At 47.7% G+C, this 22,768-nt stretch overlaps 1 protein-coding gene across 1 annotated transcript in view; it reads left to right on the top strand.

Annotated features, from left to right (window-relative positions):
- Positions 1-22,768, top strand: part of LOC149354268 (uncharacterized) — a 214,207-nt gene that overhangs the window by 122,689 nt on the left and 68,750 nt on the right. The window contains exon 4 of the mRNA XM_089583249.1: positions 1,233-1,347. The gene's annotated coding sequence lies outside the window, so the exon portion shown is untranslated. The remainder of the gene's footprint in view (positions 1-1,232; positions 1,348-22,768) is intronic.

The following is a 22,768-nucleotide window of genomic DNA, read 5'->3' as shown; positions in this document are numbered from 1 at the left end:
CCTTGCTCTACATTACGCTGTTTCCGCTTACAGATTAAAATACTTATGAAAATATCTTCAGTACATGTTAGTAAATGACGTGGATAAAATCCGCGGATTAGAGGTAGCCCTACTATTTGAGTGATGAGGTTTCCGAAATGGTGAATTCAGGTGCAGGCCTATATACACAACCTACCAGCTTTTCGTCTTATAGTGCCCCTTATGCTATACAGCGCTAACATGCAGTCTCCTAGCTCCAATGTTTAAGGGAATTTCCCAGGGTAGTGTAGATTAGTAAGAAAGAAATAAGGGAGTAGTAGCGGAGTTTCTTTTTTTTCAACTACGAGGTTTCTGAGGAAGCTGTACAGATTTCCTGTGTTGCATTGTAACCGCTCTTGAGAGGATGCTATTGTGTAATTACTCCGTTATTATGAATAGTGTTTTTGCGTTAACTGCTAATAGGTTTACCAAATTTTTGTTCGAACTCGCGGAAGCTTAGATTATTGAAAGCTTGTAGGTACCCTCCGCATCTTTTAATACCTCTATTTAGCCCTTGAACTGTATAAGCCTGTGTACACTGATCCACACACAACCGGAACTGAGGCAAATAAAGTCTCTAATTCGCCACATTACCAACACCTGACCTTGCCCAAAAAAATGCAATCCCTTTGTGGCTCTTCGAGAAGCAGGACCCTTCTGGCGAGGATTGTGCGCTTATGCGGTTCCAACCTTTAATTCCCTCCTTACTTCATTATTTAATAGTGTGATACATGTCTGATCCTTAACTGGCTGCTTTCAAAAGTGTTCTTTTAATGAAGATAGGAGGCACGGTGCAACTAAATTCTAGTTTATTAGTCGTTTTCTGTGCGTTAAATGTACCAATTTGACCTGGAGCCTTTCATTGTCAGTAATAGGCTTACCGTCAGATAAGCATACTGCTCCAGATTATGAATAACGCTTATGGTGACACGAGTTGGGCTCCGTATTTGCGTTGATCACAAGCCCGAACGTCCTTGCCATAGCAAGATCGTTATACAGGCCTGGCCTGCGACTCTGCTGCTTCTCTAGGGCGGATGATTTTGTGTTGTTAGACAGCGTCACCTGACACCCATCGTTGCGCGTCACCCAGTGACCTTGCAGACACCTGAGCCGCTCAGCAATGAGGTAGAAAAGAGAATCGGCGTCGGCGCGTCTTCTTTCACACCATATGCGCTGACTGCTGCCTCTGCTGCTCGGCATATTTTTGCTCTCAGGACCGCGTGAACATGACGTGGCGTATGCCGACGCACAAGGCGGATTGCAGCCAGAGGGATGAGCAGTGCACAAACCGGGAGACAAGGCGCCGACACCACATTCAGTGGCATCGAGGTAAGCTCCTCAAGTTGTTTCATAGAGCTAAGATCTGTGGGTGGCCTTGTACCATTTGTACGCAGACCAGCGGTTGCGATTTCGTGCCAAAAAATACACAACATGAGGACATGCAGGCATCTCCAATAACTTCTCCTCGGACGTCTAAGTGGTTTCTTGGTTATTATTCGCGCAGAGGAGAGCTATTTAGAGCAAAGAAAGGAGTGTACTTTTCTTTGGTACTTATGGAATAATCATTGGTCTGATGCGGATAATCTGTCCCCTTCTACACTGGCGCTACCTGGACATGCATCTAACTTTCGTGTTTTGGTCGCCTGTTGCGATTTACTATTCTGGCGATAAAAAAATGTGCTTTGTGGAAAGTTCGCTCGCGGGCCTCATGCGGCTTCAAATATATTTTTATACTGCTACTGTTTAAGGTTGAGAACATGACTGTTGTTAAATGCGTTATCAACGACACTTCATTTACAGCTGGGGGGGGGGGGGGGGGGCGTAAAATGGCATCGCAACTTGCACAGACGCCCAAATGCCTCATCGCTCTAGTCTGCTTTTTGGTGGATTGCTACCTTTCAGTACTGGCTTATTTGATTGTACTCTCAGTTGAAAAGTTCCTGCCAACCCGACAACAAAAATTTATTCTATCCGCTTAAACTGCAGAAAGGGCCCAGCACGCGCCATGTGCAAATGAAGCCAAATGTGCGCAGCCGGTGCCCACTGGCACCGTTTGGAACGGATTGCCAATTTGAACCATTCATTTACAAGTGGGAAATCAGTTTAGGCGAGGCAACGAAGCAGGAATAAAACACGGATTATTACACGGTAAAAAGTAGAAATAAGAGCCGACAAGTGTATTAGACGAAAACTTGGCAACCAGCAAATTTATTAGTGCGGGTCAAGAATTTATTCTTTTTGGAAACGATTCACATGCTCATGAGTTCTGAACCATGCCGCCATGGAAGCAAAAAACACCCGTAAACTCACCCTAGCAGTATGAACGCCGTCGTTTGAAGAGGGCGTGGGAAGTAAGTTCGATTTAAATTTGTGAAATTGGAGTGCCCTTTTGAACCACAAATGCGCGTGTTTGTTAGCATTAGACATAGTCTTTTATGAAGTGAAGTTGATTTCAAATCATTTGCAATGTCGTAAAGAAATCAGGGAAAGACAGGCACAAGGTAACACCCACAAATGTCGATTGCTTGCCCTTCGTTTAATTTTTGTTTCCACTGGCAGCTTGTCCTTGCCGCCTCCCCGCTTCGGCTCGTTGGCTACATTCTGGCTCGTTGGCTACATTCATTTTCATTACAATAGGCGGCAAGCTGAGGCACACATGTAGTTCTCAACTAATTAAGAGTGACGTAGGTGTGGAGAATCAAAATTCAGCGCGACTGACAAGTGGGAGGTGAAGTAAATATACTGCAAAGCTATTAAGCAGCAAGTGATATCCTTTCATACCCTTAATTAAGATAAACATTAAGATTCTCTGTTTAATACTAATAAAATCACCTGGCTTTTTGAAAATTATTGGTGAAGTTCAGTTTTGCGCCATCTTTAAACGATGGCCTTTGCATTAGATGCGAGGCTTCCAGGCGTTGTTTCTGTGGCATTTATCGTGTTGCAGCGACCATCAGTACTTGTATTGGTGACGATAACAGTTCAATTCGCGCATGGTAAAATCATCCGGCTGCACTCTTCTGCTGGTACTGCGTCTGTCATTGTCGTTTCGTAGCCTTGATATGCATCGGTTTCTTGGTTTGCAGTCGCCCGATCCCACTTGATGTCCCATTGAAACTGCTGCAGCCATGACTGCACTTGGTAGGCTGCACTCGTAGGCAGTGCCAGCTGTAGCTTTCTACCCACTTTCGCCAATTATTATTGAACTGAGAGTTCAACAAGACCGAACATCGACAATGGAGCAGCGCCGGTGGCGTGAGTCGGCCAGCGTGAGACCGGATGCCGAACGGCGCTCAGCGCATGGCTCGGTTTTCTACCAGGACGGTCGGCGGCGAACGTGCGCGCAAGACGCACAAAGGAAAGCTTCTGGTGACAGACCGGATGGCAGAAACCGATCTATTCCCGACAGCGATGCACACGTGTACTTGCCGCGACTACGACTGCGCAGCGCGATGTCACCATGTCTGCGAGAAAAACCTCCGGGATTTTTCACCTTTGAGCGCGGTTCTTGTCAGCGCAGATGGCGCTGTCGTATCAAGAGGGCTATTTTCTGTTTAAATCATTAAATGCTTATTATCTGCTGCCCGGCGCTACAGATGCAGGGGGCAGAGATAGAAAAATTGTTTGCCTTTCTCTTCGTATCTCGGCCACCTGACAACTCACGGGAGAAAAACATCAGCTTAATGATAATTAAAGTAATCACATGCCGCAAACCTTCACTCTCTTGGGCGTATATTTACTGCACTAAAATTGTGGCTTCGTAGGAAATACTCAGTTTCGACGATTTTTTTCTGACGCCATAATTTTTTTGCTTTTGTTACAGAATAAAATTCATATACAAAAAGAAAACCCACTTCGTAGGCATGTACCTTTCTATAGTTCCGTACGTTTGCACCTTTTTGTAGAAAAAGCCGGGGAAAGAAATCTGCCTTTTCTCTTCTTTTTCTAGCAACTTTTCAGATGTAACTCAAAATGGCATTTTGAGGTATTTTAGATCGTGGGTACACCGAACGTGGTTAAACCCAATTTTCACATTTCCGGTGGGCCACCCAAATTCCAGAGACGGGCCAAGCACATTTTAGGGATGTCTCAGCCCGGTTCCGAGTGTGGGTCAAATCAGTACTCCGATTTCCGGTGGGCCACCCAAATTTCATATGTGGGCAACCCCATTTTTGTGCTGTCTCAGCAGGGTTTTGAAATTCGGTCAGCTCAAATTTGAAATTTCCGGGAATTTTGAGGGTGCCTCAGCTCGGTTCCGAACGTGTGTAAACTCTATTTTCAGATTGCCGGTGGGCGCCCCATATGTCAGGGGTGGGCAACCCCATTTTTGGAGGCGGGCCAATTCCATTTTGAGACTAGGTCCCGCCTGTCTCCTACCCTGACACACCCAAGGTCACCGACAGTCAAATTCAGCCAAAGTCATTTGAACTCGAAGGTCAAAAGTCTAAGGTCGAGGCTTCAGGGACCCATCGGCTTCTTCAGAATGGCTAGTGAAGTGGTGCTTTCGCATTTAAGGAAGTCCCAACGCTGCTGCCTTCATCCTTGAGGTGTTCGATTTGGTTAACATCATCATCAGGGCGATAAGTTACCAGGCAACGCTTTGTCCGTCAACTTCTCTGCCCTCGTCCCGACCAGACCTACATTATGTCTTTCCATGTTCGAGCTGGAAAAGGTGCTGTCGGCCGGCGGAAGTCTCTATTTAGGAGCTGTCACCGTGCTGCGCTACATTTGCATACTCACAGGAAATTTTGTTACTAAAGGTGGTGTCGGAATCGCAATCACAACCTTCTTCCCCATCATGTTCTGACATACTTCCTGTGCCATCCCGACGTTAGCCAAACAAGCTGCAATAGGGGACTTCCACATCACTGGAGCATAAAAAAGACGAGCACAAAGGAAGAAAACACCTACGACAAGGACAAACGCTGCACTCACAACTCATAGTGTTTGTCCGTGTCGTAGGTGTTTTCTTCATTTGTGCTCGTCTTTTTTTGTGCTGCAGTGATGTGGAAGCAAAGTAACAAACTTGCCCAGAAGCTCGTTTTACTAAATGCAGTAGGGGACACAGCGCCCGCGTGTCGCTGTGCGTGCACAGAGCACAAAAGTGCCCTCTGAGTTGAAAGACCGTGGTATTGGCCCTCAGCGACAGGCGTTACCAAAAGCGGTCACTGCGCTACAGACAATCTCGAGTCAGCTTGAAATTGCAACTGGTCCTCGCTCATCTGTTTCTGGTTGGGCCGCTTGCCTTCATCAAGCTTACGCTCTATTGACAGGTAGAAATGCATGGTTCTTGAACTATTCTGATCCTCACAAGGTTTTGTGGTGGCCATATTTTTCGAGGATACGTAACCAAATTTTGGCGTTGATTGGCTTGCTGCGAGGGCAATCAAGAAATGGTGGCGAGGTTACTGCAACCGTGCTTATCACGAAGTGAAAGGGCTTCGTGCTGCGAACAAACATTCTGAAACAGTTCGAGACCTCAGAACGATTTCGCCATCTCGCCGTTGGAACCTCATTCCCACAAGTGCTTTTATTTTCGGTGAATGCGCACTTTTACCAATAGCAGCATTCAGTGCATTTTTGTCATCCTATGTTCGTCTGAACACCGCAGTCAGGCGGGAGATTGAATAACATTTAGTGAGGAGCGCATTCATACCTCACATAGAGGGGAGGGAGGGTCAAAACGCGGACTAAATTTCTAAATCATCGCTTTCTTTTTCTCTTTCGCAAACCGCGACAAACAAATATACCACAAGCGTTCACTGCCACCCTGCCATCGCTATCAGTAAATATGGGCAGGACAGCTGAGGCAGGACACAGTAAAATTTTATATTCGAAAATTTTAAATGCTGTATTGTAGGATATCTGTCATCTTCATGTTCCCCCACCATGCGGGGAAGAATGAGACGCGCTACTTAAAGATTATTTTACTCAATATTGCAAAGTATTCCTCAAAACATACTTTCATGGGTGTATAAACAATATTTTCGACCCCAAATCCTCATGATAAACACTGTAGCCTCGCAGAAACCGGCACTGCTTTGCTCCGTGACCCGCTACAGTCTACAGGCAGTTCAAAAGCCAGGGTTTGCGTATTGGCTGTCTATGCAATCGTTTTGAATTCCCTGCCTTCCTAGGTACTTTTTTTTTGTTTCACTGTCGCAGCTGCGGCTCTCACCCTTCGTCTCCGTCGAATGGACGTGCGATTTGATTCGATCGCAGAAAGGGAAGGGAAGCTTGTCGACGTAATTGCAGGTCGAAATGAACAGAGCTTGCTGCATTGTCAAAATGTATTTGAAAAAAAAACCATTACTGCTAACAGGAAAAAGTCTACCTCTTAGTTTTCAAAGAAAAATTGTGCAGTTCCTGGTTTTCACACACCGTCATTTTCTTTACTGTTTTGTGCCGGGCGTCTTTAAGGGCCCCAAAAGGCTTGGTTGCGCCGGCACTTCTTGATGCTCTCCAGAGCTTCTTTCTTGTCTTCTTTGCGCCAATCACCAGTTTTTTTTTTTTGCTTTCTACGTTCGGACAATCTATAGAGATTGACGAAAAGAGGTTAGTGTTTTTGAGCGACGCACAAAACAAATATCTTCAATTTAGGCATCGCATAAAACCACGACGTCACTTTTTCTCTCCCTTGAAGCCTGCTGCTAAGAAAATTTCACTTTAAAAACACGAGGAGCAAACCCTCCTAAACGTTTCAAATGTTAAGACGAATAACTTATTGTAATAAACAAACGCTTATGTAGTCCAGGGTCATTTTTTCGGTTGCCTTGCACAGTACCGAACAAGGGGAGCCTGCAGAAAATGGCTTCTTTTGCGGCTGCAGTCTCGTTTGCCAAGGCTCACTTCGCAACTCTTTTCTCAGCACGGAAACGATCAATTTTGTCAGCCTTAAGTTGAGTGTTTGTGGACGTGTCGTGGGTCGTGAAAATGAAATATCAATGTAATTTTAGTGCATGTTTAAAAGTTTCGAGGCGCAAAGCAACAAAATGTCGCGCTTTGCCCCATTCTCGCCTACAGCAGAGAGTCAAGTTTAGTAAATAATGGCTTGTAAAAGTGTGGCTTATTTCTGCATTTTTCAGATTGAAAGGATGAAATAAATAGACCCGAGTACTTAAATCATTACTTCAAATTTTTACGCCCATAGTACTCTGCGTTAGCTTGGCTGAGACACAAAGCCTCTGCGAGCATTTGACCAAGATTGTCCAAAAGTTTTTGTACTCAGGTTTTTCTTGTCATGCAGTTTAAAATAATTAAAAAGGGCACTTTAGCGGAATTATATTTTGTGGTCGCGATCTGCCAGTCTAGATACAGAAACGACATTCTGCTTGGTCCCCAGACGTGCTTCCTCTTGACGTGCGTGTGGAGCAAAGAATATATGCTTTCGCCACTGTCTTCCAATTGCGCCCGTCCCACTGGATTTCTTACTTCGCAGGACACTTTTCGCCGTGCGCCTGAAGTCATGCTCTACGGCATCTATCTACACCGACAGCCTTCAAGGAAGCGTCGAGAAAACTCAAGTATTTTGCCTAAAAACACGTATGACCGCATTGTAAACCACCCGTCTGATGGCCAGGTCGTATAGCGTCTCGTGCGCCGAAATGGCACAAACACTGCAACGTTTATCACTTGACGTATTCAGCGCTATCCTTATTGCGATTCCGCGTCCAAGCACAGGAGCCTCTCCAGTGACTGTTAACAAGAGTGTTCGAAAAAAAAGTGGGTGCGCTGCTCGGATTTCAATCAGTTGAGTACAGGGAGACTCCAGCAGCGGCCGGACCTGTCGACTGCAACCCTCCCCGTGAGACATCTCTGGCTGCCGCCGCGAAAGGCTTTCAATAGAGGTTAATATTCATGAAAAAGGTTAGGCTTAGCCTTTAAGAGAGGAAACGTCGCTGACAAAAAAGGAAGGATAGTGCTGAACAACGAAATCAATGCAGGAACAGGATAAAACATATCAATAAACACTCGCTCTGGTGCCTCGCAAGTGTTCTGTCGTGTGTGTTTGTCTCTCCTTTGTTGCAAGTTTCCAGAATACATTGCAAAAATTCGCCTGGTTCCGCATCTGTCCTGGTGTTAGCACAGCATTCCTTTCCACCGAGCACATAAACACAGGATATTGCCGTCCGAAATGAGTTTCGCATTTTAGAAATCCCCCCCCCTCCCCAGACATCTGTTGTATAGACCTTGCCGCATCCATTTGCTTGTCAGCATTGGCTACCTTCTCTTCTTCTCATAATATTTTAGGCGTTTTTATTTAAGCGAGTCAAATTCATACCCAAACCGGAACTTAGAAAAACACGAGTGTTTCTTTTCCGTACAAACCGTAGCGCTATCTAAGCTGTTATTTGATATTCTTTGTATGTTCCAAGAACTCTCCGCCGCCACCGAATGAAAAATTATACAAACAATTCTGTCGATATCAAAATGTAAACTTTGGATTTGGATCTTTTCGATGTGTCTCGCTCGATTTAACCCAGTTTTGTTCAGAATACCTTATTTCTAAAGAAGTAATTCAAGCTCTGTTTACGGAAATAATGCTTAAAATGATTATCCTGTGAATTCAGCAGAATAGCCAGTCAGAACAATTCACTGTGTGCAATCAAGGGCACTGCTGTGCTCCCCCAACACAAGCAAGGGAACGAGAATAGCCGGTTAGCTGTCTCGAGCTCTGAAATGACAGCTTTCTATTCTTCTGTTCACACTTCGGCAGCGAAAAAATAGAAATGTGAGGGTGTATGAGGCCAAAAATATATTCCACTTCGCTGCAGAACCCTAAATTCATGATTAGTGAGCGAAATGGTACAGTCAAACAGAACATGAAACGACCAGACAACCGCTGCTCCTCTCGTTTCCTGTCTGACTCTGCCCTTTCGGTAGTAGAGTATTTAGAAAGCCAGTGCCAACTACTACAACCATATGCTTTAACGTTCCGTGTAGCAGACACGCATCCTTTCTTCCTCGGCGACGAGGCTAATCGTTAGCCCGTCGTTATCGTCGTCTGCAGGGTTCAGATCTGGCGCCAATGTCTTCATGTCCTTCTCAGTCGATCAGAAAGTAGCGCTGAAGACGGGATAAATGAAAACACGCTCACAACAGTCCAAGCTTTTAGCCTCAAGCCAACAAAAAAGGCTCTCACGAGTTATTTTGCTCATTTTGATCAAAAACCTCAGCAGGATCTGGCTCATGTTTTATTTGACGTTGGATTTGCGCACACGTTAGTTCTTGGGGGCCCATTTCGTTCCAATGGTTTTTACAGAAAAGGATTATGGATTTACTTGCAATTACAACATAACTGGACTTTGTTTCGGTTTTCGCAATTTGGCTCATTCAATAAAAAAATATTCCATAATTATAACTGTTGAATCTAGACGATCCATAAGGCGTGATGTAGTCGAGAAAATTTAAGGTGATGAAGCCTAAGTGGACAAGTGAAGTCGAAAACATCTAATAAACAGAAATTTTTGTTTTTAAATATACTCATTTCGCAATAATTTCAATTTCGTAACTACTCCCGGTTGCCCTGGAGCGTTGCAGAATGAAACAAAAAGACGTAAATTTTTTTTCATAAGAAATCATGGAGCATACACCTGACATATAATAGAAACCGTCGCTGGTAACCTTTGAAGAAACTGCTTTTTAAACCGGCACCTTCATGCACTAATCATAGCTCTCTCTGACTGCCGCTCTACAGTCTTTTATGTATTCAATCCAAAGATCACTAATAAGCAAATATAAAACCGCGGTCACTTTGGGAAATAATCGACCGAAACATGTTTAAAAAGAAATTGCCTCTTCTCTGATCACCGCATAAAACCGCATTTTTCTGAAATTTAGTTTTTTCCTTTGTAACTACCACCCACATCTTTAACGTCTTCAAGCCTTCAGCAATGAGCGATACATTGAATTCACTTTGATCAAATTTAATTCAACAAATTTCACAAGCACAGTCTCTGGTCCTCGGCACCGTCCAGGTTTGATTTGACTCCATGATGCCTCTACACATTTCATGACGTGGCTCGTACGCTGCTGCTAGATTTTTTTTAATTTATGAAATACTATACATTCCTTGCAAAACGAACTAATACAGTAATATACAACTTAAGCAAATATCAAAAAGATAGCATAGTTTTCCCACATAAAGAGCGTTGTTCATTTAAATAAAAGCAATTTAAGAAGAAATACCTTTTGGTGGAATTTACTCCTCCAAACTGATTCGTTCTCTTATTAAATTATTGGGCAGGATACGTAACACCACAATTTAGGTAGAAAATTATTGAATTAATGTAGCTGGGTTACTGCAATTTGGCTGCTGCTATGTTTGTTATGGAGGAACAAGTGCACGTGTGTGGCTCGGAGGGTGTTACTTTCTTATGAGAAGGAATAGCAGCATCATTCAGGATCACGACTCGCTGAATGCCGAGCCGCTAAATCTTCCTCCGTATGTGGACCGAAAGGGTCGCGTGGGACCCACTGAGCTTAAACCGATTGCGAGACAAGAGGGGCGGCATGCTTACGTTATAACAGAGCACGGACCTCTCAGTGACACGTCGTAACAGGCGATTGACTCGAAGGGCATCGGTTCGAATCACAATGCCAGCTGTGAGTAGTAAACTGTAGAAGAACTGCAGATTGGGCTAGTTGGTCTAGATTCATACTGGTGCTTCAACAGCGCAAACACACACAGACCAAGAAAGAGACAAGACACACAGTAAGGCTGTGGGGGCTTTCATCTAACACATCAACCAATTTTAGACAGGAAGTCGCATGACCTCAGAGCAGGACACCTGGTCAAAGACGGATGGTCTGTGACTGCAGACAGTGGTTCTCACATCAGCACCCAATGTTCTCGTCCGTAGAGAGAACGATTGAGCCTGAGCAGGCGTTGATATCTCATTCAATAATGCGGCTATGAATACTTGACGCAGTATGAGGTGAATGTTGTCGAAGTAGGTCGTTATTGGCATTTTGGTCGTCCGGTTGCACAAATTCCCACGAAAGAATAACTAGCTGAAGTAGTCACAGTTAGGCTTCCGACGGGGATAACGACGAGCACACACGTCGGAACAGTGCCGTGCGACTGTGGTGAGGGGGTACTATGTATATAAGCGTCGAACCTTGGCCGAGGATTTAAAATAGCAAGTCTCCCCAAGAAGGGTCGCTCATCGATATGTTCATTTTAGTGAAAAAACGTCCCCCACAGTGCTTTCCTTTAGGACATCGGATACATGATGTCGGCGCCTTGTCGGCCGGTTTGCGCGCTGAGCGTCCCTCTGGTTAGGATCCCCCTGGTGCATCGGTTTCCTCCGCGAAATGTTCAGACTTTCCCGGGAACGAAAGAAAGGCCGCGACGGTGAGTCGAAAAGCGTGGCCGGGTGTGAGGGAGGACGATGACGCGTCTCCGCCCAGACTCGGATATCTCGCCAATGTCGGCGGCTGATGCGCGGTCATGACGACAGGGGGAGTGCGACAGCGAGCGTAAAATTTATGCCAGCACGTCGCAGCTGTCATCGGCGTAGACGGTATCATATCGGCCCGTGTTGTTGCCATTCTGAATCTAATCCTATCCATGACATCCAGAGGCCCCAGCTACCTTTAAACGTTCCAAATGTTAACTGCCTACTACGACCGCATCTGCAAATAGTTCAGCGATGCGAGTTGCCAAAGAGAAAAATTCAAACTGAACACTCACGCGCTCTCTCTCTGAACGCCCCAGCCAAGATCTTCCACCACGTCATCTTCCAGCAGTTACGTGAAAAGGCGGACCTGCTAAATGGCAGGTTCGCACGCATTTCATTAGTCCATCATCCTGACTAAAGATGAATTATTTAGTTTGGCGTCTGATCACATACTCGCTGTGTCCGCGCTCTTACTGTGCGCCTCCAAAAGCCAAACATACGTATGTGCGCTGCGCTCGGCCCAAGGGTGAATTCCGTGTCGTCCCGCTCTTGAACGCTGGAAGCCGACGAGGCTAATGACTTCCGAGTAGTCAAAACAGGTTACAACACGTTGTTGGGCTACGCCCTCCAGATTCTATCAGGCACTTTCGCACTCTCTAGCTTTGAGACCAACTGTAATACAGCTAACAAGTCATTCAAGTTCTACTCTAAGCTTCCCCGTCGTCAATTTTGGGGTTCCGCTGCGCACTGCGCACAGGCTTCGGTAAGACCCCACTCTCGCCACAAGTGTACTTCTGCTTGTTTTCAGTGTCTCGAAATTGAATCACCGCAGCTATTAATTTAATAACAAAATTGTTGGCCGGGGAAGAATGCGGTTAAACATTTAATGTAACCTAGCATAGCTGAAGCTCAGTGTTCACGAAGTTGAAAGAGATTATTTCATCGAATCTTTCTTTTTTTTTTACTCACGGAGTTTTCCTACCCATAAGCAGTACCCTGGAATTGGACAGTTCTAGCCTACGCGTACGCAGCGGCGACATACTCGCGTGAACGTATAGCATACCAACCGGATGCCTGCTGCCCATTCGCAGTGGCCAGGTGAGGACGTTTTCCGGTATACACCTTCCGGAGACTCTCTAATATCTTCTCCCTACCTCTGCACTTCAACCCCTTCGAGTCGCGAGCCTCTGATTGGTGCTTCGACTCGGACAGCAACACGTCGACATTACGCGGCAGCCAATCGGACGCAGTGGAAAAAAGGTGGCACACGTTGACAACACTCACCGAGGATGGCGGCCTGGGCTCCTCGCGTAACTCGGTTTTTTTACAACGCGGTCGGCAACGAATGCATGTGCGAAAGACGCGCGACTTAAAGCATCGGGTGCCAGCCCGGATGGCAGAATGCGAACGCGCCAAGAAACCAATCGCCTCGCACGGTACCTATGAGTCTGCCCCAGTACGCGCTGCTGCTATGGCCACAAAAATTGCCCTTATGAAGATATTCCGTCTCCGAGCGCTGCTCTCCTCAACATCAGTGGCGCTCGAAGACGTACACCAACAGCGGCAGCATACCTGCCAGCTTAGCGAGCAGAACTTGGATACCTACGCAGAGCAGGCAGCGGGTTTAGAGACGCCACTTAGACATACGCCGAGGTACGGGCGTCCGGGTTCAGTCAATGTACAACGTAGAACACGTTCTGTCTAACTTCTTGTACCACGCAGGACGCGACTACGATATAACCAATGCCATAAACCAAGTACGCTATAGTATTCAAAAAAACTTGCTGCTGGCGTGAACTATGTCCAGTTGTTTAGTAACGCGTTCATAGTGGGATCTTACTTCCACAAAGGTCCACCAGCACCCGCATATCTCTAAGCACTCGAATAATCCCAGCTCCGCAAAGGCCGTGTATGTTCTGCATAACGCAGATTTGGAAAAAAAAAATGATAGCTCAGCATCCCTAAAATATTCAAGCTGATCATCGAAAAGGAACAAGAGTTTCATTTCATCGCCAGCATACGCCAATTCTTTATTTGTTCTTGTGTACGACCCGCTCATTGGTTCCCTGGCTGGGGCAGCAACACGTCGAGGCACCTCGGCAGCCAATGGGAACCCAGAGCAGCGCCGGTGGCGTGAGTCGGCCACCGTGGGACCGGATGACGAACTGCACGCAGCGCCTGGCCCGGTTTTCTACCAGGACGGTCGGCGGCGAACGTGCGCTCAAGAACGCGCGACGGAAAGCTTCTGGTGACGGACCATATGGCTGAAACCGATGTCTTCCAGGCAGCGATGCACACGTTCACTGTCCGTGACTACGACTGCGCAGCACGCTGTCGCCACGTCTGCGAGAACAGTACCTAGAGATTTTCCACCTCTGAGCGCGGTTCTTATCAGCACAGATGGCGCTTTCGTATCGTGAAGGCGATTTTCTCATTCATTGATCACATGCTTATGGGCTGCCCGGCGCTTCAGATACACCATGATGCGCATCAGGCGACAGAGATATAAAAAGTATTCGCCTTTGTCTTCATATCTCGGCCACGTGAGTACTCACGGGAGTAAAGTTCAGTTAAATGATAATTACTGCAGTTTGATACCGCAAATAGCCACTTGGGCTAATGCGCCCCGTACTTCGGCGTTCGGCATTATATTTGCCCACCAGGTTTTCCTTAAGTACGCAAATTAGGCCTATACTTCCCATCCATTCTTCGGTAAATTTTGGCCCGTGTTCGCAGCAAAATAGTTCATTCAGATTTCGGCATATTTCATTCCTCATTTTGGCTTATTTTTGCTGCACTAGATATAGGCTTTGCAGCCAATATTCACCATTCAGCCCATGCATAACCTGTTATTTTTTCTGAAAAAAAAAATGCGATGTGTTGTACCAAAACTTGGCCTGAACGGTGTCCTGAACCGGTTTGGAGCGGATCCTTCGAATCGTTCTAGTTCGGGTTTGGTTCCAAAATGGAGAAAAACATATAGTTTGCTTTAGTATTAGTTGCCGGCAAAAATGCGCGTTTAGTCCCGGTTTCGGGCTCAAGTTTGGTAGCGGTTCCACACCTTGTTCGCATACAATGCAGCTTTCCAGAGCTGGACGCGAAGTAGATGTGGACCTTCCTTTAGAGAGAACGTATAATAAATTTGGCTGGCGAAAGCCCAACGCCCCATCCGTGAAAGAAAGTGCCTTGGAGGGGTGCACGGTGGTGTTGTAGCCTGGCGAGACTGATTGTCTGGCGAGAGATTTTGGATAAAATAAAAAAAAATGCTGTATATAGCGTTTCTTGGATAATGTTCCGGTGCCACCGGATTGTTAACAATTCTCGACTTTTAAAAAATTTCACCTTTAAAAATTGGAAATGCCAACGTGAAAAATCATAGGGTAATGCCATCAGACCGAGAGGCAGCTTCATCTGATGATGGGGCATGGGGGCAAAAAGGAAAGTTTTGTATTGAGATCGCTTCAAGCTGGTGGCGAAGAGCCGATGTGTAGCGAGCATTTGAATGCTTCCAATCTGTTTCGCGTCCCTTCCCAACGGGCACCAAGCGTTGTCGGGGCGTTGGTGCGATAGAGCATACCACGCGTGGCTTCATGCTACGCCTGCGGATCTCTCTCCTTGTGCTGCAAGCCTCTGATTGGCGCGTCTTCTCGGGCAGCAACATGCCGTGGCTGTTCGGCAGCCAATAGGAGAGCGGCTGGAATCCTCCATCGAGAGACCGGATGACTACGGATGACGTCCGCGCGGCGTACCTATGGCTCGGTTAGGTCTCGGATGACGTGCGGCACATGTACGCGCTCGACGCGTGAAGGAAGTGGTCATATGACAGGCCGGATGGTAGGTGACCTGTCGCAGAGAACAATCGATTCATGTAGTCGGCAGTCGCTGTCGACAAGCGCGCAGTCGCTAAGGCTGCGACAACCACCCTTCTGGGGGATTTTCCGTCGCTGAGCGCTGCTTCTCTCAAGAGATGGCGTTGTCGGGCTGTCGAGGCTCGTTTCTAGAGTTAGAAAAAAATATCTTTTAGAAAGCATTTCGTCGCTCTTAAGATCACAGTACCACTACGCCACACAGAAGGCGCACCGCTCAACGCCCTTACTCGTGGTAGCACAGAGTTAACCTTGCCGGAGAACAACGGGAAGGACGGGTCGAGCTTTAGGATTAATCGAAAATGCCAGGCCTAAATTTTTTTATTGTCACAGAAAAACTGCATAAGAATTCCGCTTGACACTGGTTATTCATCTGCAAAGAGAAATTTCAGTCAAATTAAGCTGACAGAAAGTAATAGAAGAGAGCCTTCGTGCACATCGGGTATTCTTGTAATATTTGACAAAATATGGCTGCGTAAGAACGCTGCTCTGTTTGTCTGTTGTCAGTTCTTGTTTGCGCGAACAGAAAGTGCGTGAATAAAAAATATATAACTAAGTATTCTATACCAACAATTAAAAGGCACAACATCGGCGAAAACGGCCATTCGACGTTATTATGCACCCTCAGCCCTTTTTAAGTAACCGAGCAACCGGCGCTTGTCAAACTTATTGTAGCATAGTCGCGTATTTTTTACCGCTTGACTAGAGCAAACCGAGGCATAGGTACGCCGCGCGGACATGATTCATAGTCGTCCAGTCTCTCGATGGAAGATTCCAGCCGCTATCCTATTGGCTGCCGATCAGCCTCGGCATGTTGCTGCCGGAGAAGACGCGCCAATCAGAGGCTCGCAGTGCAAATAATATGATGCGTAGGCGTAGCAAGAAGCCATGCGTCGTATACTCTATCGAAGCAACGCCCCAACAACGCTTGATGCCTGTTGGGAAGAGACGCGGGACTGATTGCGAAGCATTCAACCCCTCGCTACATGTCGGTTATTCGTCACCAGCCCAGCGTGAAGCAATGTCAATACTAAACCTTCCTTTTTGCCCCCTTGCCCCATCATCAGAACAAGACGCCTCTCGGTCTGGTGGAATTCAGGATCTTTTTTTCCCGCTGGCATTTCCAATTTTGAATGGGCAATTTTTTAAAGGTCCACATTTTTTAACAATCGGGCGGCCCCGAAACATTGTCCCAGAAATGCTGGACGCAGCATTTTTTTTTCTTTTATTCGAAACCACTCGCGAACCGCCCCTTTAGAGCCATCCCAGACCACCAGACTAGCCTGGTTAATACTCAACCATGCACCCCTCCAAGGCGCTTTCTTTCGGGGATTGGGCTTTCGGCTTCAGCAAGCTAAATTTTTTATACGTCGTCTCTAAAGGAACGTCCACATCTGCTTCGCGCGCCTTTCGTGAGGTGGAGGGCACCCTTTCAAATGGGTGTCTCTCCTGTGGCCTTACCGCAATAGGTCACAGCTTTGTGGCCGGCCCGCTGAAGGCTCCAGGTGAAGAAGATTCGACAATCAAGCACCAAGGGTTAAAAAGTAATAATTTAAATCCAGCTCTAGAAAGCTGCATTGTATGCGAACAGGGTGCCGAACCGGTACCAAAATTGAGCCAAAAACCGGAACTAAACGCGTATTTTCTCATGCAACCAATACTGAACCGATCCTTTTGTTTTTCGCCATCTTGGAACCAAACTCGAACTACGTTTCGAAGGATAAGTTACAAACCGGTTGAGGAAACGGTTCAGCCCAGGTTTTGGTAGAACACAGCGCATTTTTTTTTTCAGAAAAAATGAGAGGTTTACGGCGCAGGTTAATGCAACGTGACCAGCACTATGTAATCTACAGAGAGCGCGCAATCTAGGAAATGACAAGAATGAGAGAAACGGGTGCCGTCTGCGAGGCCAGCCACACAACTCTATAATGCGGATTTGTTAATCCGAAAATACTTTTCACCAGACCGATGACAAACCTTGAGTTGTTTAGCCTGCCTCATTCAAAGATCTGCTGAAAATTTCAGTTGAATTCCTAAAACAACTCGAAATCAGAAACACCACCGGCGAGTAGCTCTCCTTTCTCAGTGTCATATTCAATGCATATCTGAAATTTATAGGTAAAACAATCAAGCCCCGTAGTAAAGCATTTACTTTCGAAGGCATTTATTGTCTCACATTGAGTGAGACACCAGCCGTAAAGACTTTGTAAATCAGCGATTTTTTTTAATTCGATAATTGTTTTCTGCAGGCGCTGGAAATAAGCACATAATTATAGGTGGTCTAGGGGCAGTAGTCAAAGAAGTCAAACAAATTATGAATGCCAGCTATCTTCCCACATCGCTTGTCTCTATACATCAACATAGCTGAAGAGCTGCTGTATTTAGTTTACCTAGCGACGACTTTGCCGCTCAGTACTTTTAGAGTGCTTCCTCTGAACTTATTTAATATAATTTTGTTTTCGCTCTGTTTCTCTCGTAATCAACCTGACCCAAGAGCCATATCTGCCATCTTTATTTTCAAATACATTGCGCCCCAAATGGCTCGTTGATCTCCCTTCACTTTTCCTAATGTGTCAAGAAGGACAGCCATGGAATGTTCGAAAAGAGAACGCATGTTCGCGGCGTAATCAGTGCGGTGGCGTTGAGTCCGCAGTGGCAATTCTCCTTCAGGGCTGTCTTTAAAGAGGCAAACTATGGATTGCCTGTCAGGGTGGATGTCGATAGAAGTAATGCATAACGGCAGGTAAGAACTTGAGAAATTCAATGGCAGTTTTTCATCCACGAAGCCGGGCATCACTTCCCAGAAGCGCGGCGGGGCTTGGAAATCGTGGTGCCCTCACTGGCGGTAACTGGAACAACGACTGGTGATCTTTTGAAGAAGCTCATAAAATGACTGCAAAATTAGCGCAGAAAAAAACAGGATGACGATATCCTGACGAAACTCACAGAAGGCGATTTCTGCAACATCGGGCTGAAACTACGCGCAGAAGTGTCTTCGCATCCTTAAATGCGAAGATCTTCGTCAAAATTTATCTGCATCATCGATAGCACATCAAGTTTCAATACTTGATGGCCTGTAATTCTTTCCCTAACTTTCTAAGGAGCACAATGACATCACTAACTCATATGTTACTCAGGTTTTCGCCCGTTACTTCCGTCCCCAAATTTTCTCACTCCAACAGATCTGAATACCACTTGGAAGCACGCGATTAATAGCAGTGGCTGGAATGCGTCACCCTTCCTGACTTGTATTTAATAACTTTGCCTGTGGAGAACTACGATCGTTCTGCGCAGTCATTTAGATACGTACAGAGACCGCAGTAACTTTATTATAACGCAGATATTTGCTAGCCCCATTACGTGTCTCTTCTACACCCTGAATGCGCAACGCTCGCGGGATTACCGATGTTCCTATCGAATCAAATGCTGTGAAGCATGAAATGCTTTAAGTTCAGCTCCCATTCATAAAAATAAAACTAAGGCGGACATCGCCCCGGGGTCACGGCGAACCTCAAGCAAGATATGAAGAACTTACTAGAAACATTCTGAAGTTTTCCTTTAGTATGCTATACACCAGATAGAAATTTTCCAATTGCTTGCACTCTGCTGCACAACGAACTAAACTCATTAAGCCCTCTCCGTGTCCAACATTCTTGCACAAAAATTTTGAATATTGGAAAATTGTGAGGTAGTGTTACAGAAATATTGAAGGTAATGGTCCATTCTTCCGTTGTGTCGCAAAATCCTTCTCTTAAAGTTCTAAAATCGCTCGCATCCAGCTGTTAAGACTGCCATCGAAAACCATTGGGGAACGCTTGTGACGATACCAAAGACGTTAGTAGCAAACAAATGCAAGCTTGCCGATTGGAGACCTGCGGATATATTGCCGCAACGCATTACTGGCGCCGCCTAGTAGTCGCGCTCAGGAGGCTGGCGCGCGCTCTTCTTCGCCCGTGAGCTCGCTCGCTAGTCGGTTAGCCGGCCGGGCCGTTTCCGCTGGCGCTTGGACGTTGTGGCAAATACAAACCTGCCTACCTGCTTCTGTGACATTTTGGTGGAGGTGCTGGGTACATCCCATGTCCGAAGAGCTTTTGGGTGCCTCCGAAGCCCAGCTACACACCGTGGACACACCTGTGCACAAGGCCAGCCGCCGCTTGAGAGGCTTAGCACCCGAGTGTGGTCCCCTTCTTTCCTTACCGCGAACCATGACGACTACAGAGGCAAGCCAGCCCGTTCACCTTCCAGTAAGTGCCCAGCCGCTGTTCTTCCATGCTCCGCGTATGCCCACGCCGTTCCATGGCGACAAATTTGAGGATGTTGAGGACTGGTTGACCAACTACGACCGGGTCGCTGCGTTTAATGCGTGGGACGAGGAGCGAAAGTTGCGGAACATTTATTTTTCACTTGAAGACGCCGCCAAGATGTGGTTCGAAAACCACGAGGCTACCATCACCACCTGGCAAGATTGCCGGCAAAAGCTGCTCAGCACATTCGGCAACGACGCAAGAAAAGAGATGGCTGAACTGGCTCTACAGTCCCGAGCGCAGCGGCCCAATGAGAGCGTCGCCATGTTTGTAGAAGAAATGACTCGGCTTTTCAACCGCGCGGATCCGTCCATGTCGGAGACAAAGAAGGTGCGCCATCTTATGCGTGGCGTTAAAGAACAGATCTTTGTCGGCCTTGTACGTGACCCTCCATGTACTGTGGCTGATTTTAAGAAGGAGGCGACAAGTATGGAGCGTGCCCTACAACAGCGATTTGTGCAATTTGATCGTTCTGCGAACATCACTGCTGTGGACTTCCGCTTGCTGATGAACGGCAACGAGAGTGGCGCCCTTCGCGAGCTTGTCGCGAGCTTGTCATCGTACGTGAAGAACTGCAAAAGATGCCCTTTCTCGAGCAACACCCGCGTGTTGGCGGCATCTCGGATGTTATACGTGAAGAGCTCCGGCAAGCAGTGCCATCAATGCCATCCCCCCAGCCGCCTGCGCCGCACGTCATGTCCTACAGCGACGCGTTGCGTACCCCTGCGCCAGCACCGCCGGCACCCTACAGGCCCGCTCCTCTCGTCCGTCCTGCACCCCGACGTCCAGCTCCGGCTGATGCGCCCGACACTCGACCGCCCGTTCGCAAAGCACACGTGTGGCGTACGCCGAACAATCTACCGCTGTGCTTCCACTGCGGCGAAGCCGGACACGTACTGCGCCACTGTCCATACCGTCAGATGGGCTTGCGCGGATTCTCACCGGATGCCCCTCGGCCGCGCTATGGTGAACGACCTCGGGACATCGACCAGTACCTCAGCGCCAACGTCCCACCTGCGTCCCCACCGCGACGCCAGTCCAGGTCGCCATCGCCGCGACAGTTTTCCCCCAACCGGCGTACTTCCTTCAGGCAGTCCCCAAGTCCGCGCCGGGAAAACTGAGGTCGGCGACTCTCGGAGGTAGAGCCGCCGTCGATGAGCGCTACGACCAAGATCCTCCATTCGCCGATTCGATCAAACATTCCGACCTCCGACCCCCCACACCGACCAGCAGTCCGACCACTTTCCGACGATCGCCGCAGTTTTCCTCCGACGCCCCCAATCGACGCACCGAACGACCAACGAGTCCGACGACCTCCCGACGATCACAGAAGCTTACCTTCGGCGCCGCACTTCGACGCACTGAACGACCCGTCAGTCCGACGATCCGTGATACGGCGCACTTCGTCGACGGTGAGCTTCTTTCCGCTGAGATACCGATCGCCGTTGACAACCACCATACGACTGCCCTTGTAGATACGGGCGCTGATTTTTGCGTTATGAGTCGTGGCCTTGCTACAATCCTACGCAAAGTCCTGACTCCTTGGCACGGCGCGCCGATAAGGACAGCCGGAGGGCATGTGCTGACGCCGCTAGGAGTGTGCTCTGCCCGAGTCGAGATTCGCCACGTAACTTTCTCTTGTTGCTTTGCTGTGCTGGCGGAGTGCTCCAAGGACCTGATCCTCGGTCTTGATTTTCTTCGAGAAAACGGCGCAATCATCGGCCTCCGTGACCTCATGGTGACTTTTTCGACCCAGCGCGCAGTTTCCGACGACTACACAGCAGACAGACCAGTTTTCCGGGTATGCGATGACCATGTCACACTACCTCCACGCACCAGCATGTTTGTTACAGTGCACTGCGACAACCCTCCCGCCCTTCAAGGCCTCGCGGAAATTAATGTGAATTTATTGTTGAGCCTACAAGTCTGCGTCGCTCGTGGGGTCCTTTCCTTGAGTAATAACCGAACTGAACTGCTTTTAACGAACTTTAGCGCCGAATACCGCCATTTACCGCAAGGGGCAGCCATCGCCTACTTTGATGAAGTCGGCGAGCCCTCAGCCCACTGCGCCCTATCGTTGCTCAACAAGAACCCTCCCGAGAGCACTGCCCATACAGTTCGAACTGACGTGAATCCTGCTTTGCCTTTTGACCGGAAACGCCGCCTTCAAGCAATTCTTGACTCTTACCATGACTGCTTTGCTGTCACGACCAAGGTGGGACAGACGTCAGTAGCAAAGCATCGCATTATAGTTGACCCCACCGAACGCCCTATTCGCCAACACCCCTACCGAGTGTCGACTAAGGAACGCGAGGCTATTCGGGCGCAAGTTGATGAAATGCTTCGCGATGATGTGATCCAACCGTCCACAAGCCCATGGGCCTCACCTGTTGTGCTGGTCGCTAAAAAGGATGGAACACTCAGATTCTGCGTCGACTACAGGCGGCTCAACAAAATTACAAAAAAAGACGTCTACCCACTGCCTCGAATCGACGACTCGTTCGACCGACTCCGCCATGCCCGATACTTTTCATCGCTCGACCTACGCAGTGGCTATTGGCAGATCGAAGTCGATGAACGTGATCGTGAAAAGACGGCGTTCATTACTCCTGACGGCCTCTACGAATTTAAGGTGCTGCCCTTTGGTCTGTGCTCCGCCCCCGCGACCTTCCAAAGAATGATGGACACTGTCCTAGCCGGCCTCAAATGGCAGACGTGCCTCGTCTACCTTGACGACGTCGTCATTTTCTCTGCGACTTACGACGAGCATCTCAAGCGCTTGACGGCCGTCCTAAATGCCATCCGCGCGGCCGGCCTCTCACTAAAACCGGAAAAATGCCACTTTGCATTCCAACAGCTGAAGTTTCTGGGCCATGTCGTCAGCGCTGAGGGTATTAGCCCTGATCCAGAGAAGACGGCTGCCGTAGCTGCTTTCCCGACTCCTACTGATAAAAGTTCCGTTCGACGGTTTTTGGGCCTCTGTGCCTATTACAGACGCTTTGTCCATGACTTCTCCCGGATAGCCGAACCACTGACTCGTCTAACAAAGGACGACCAACCTTTCATCTGGGCCGTCGAGCAGCAAAGGGCTTTCGAGGAGCTTCGCACACGCCTCCAAACAACGCCCATACTTGGCCACTTCGACGAGGAGGCGGATACAGCATTGCATACCGACGCC

This window comes from Amblyomma mixtum, chromosome 3 (assembly GCF_055824585.1).
Source record: "Amblyomma mixtum isolate Tamu chromosome 3, ASM5582458v1, whole genome shotgun sequence".
Lineage (NCBI taxonomy): Eukaryota > Metazoa > Arthropoda > Arachnida > Ixodida > Ixodidae > Amblyomma > Amblyomma mixtum.
The sequence above is the reverse complement of the archived record's forward strand: the minus strand, read 5'-3'. Positions and strand labels throughout refer to the sequence as shown.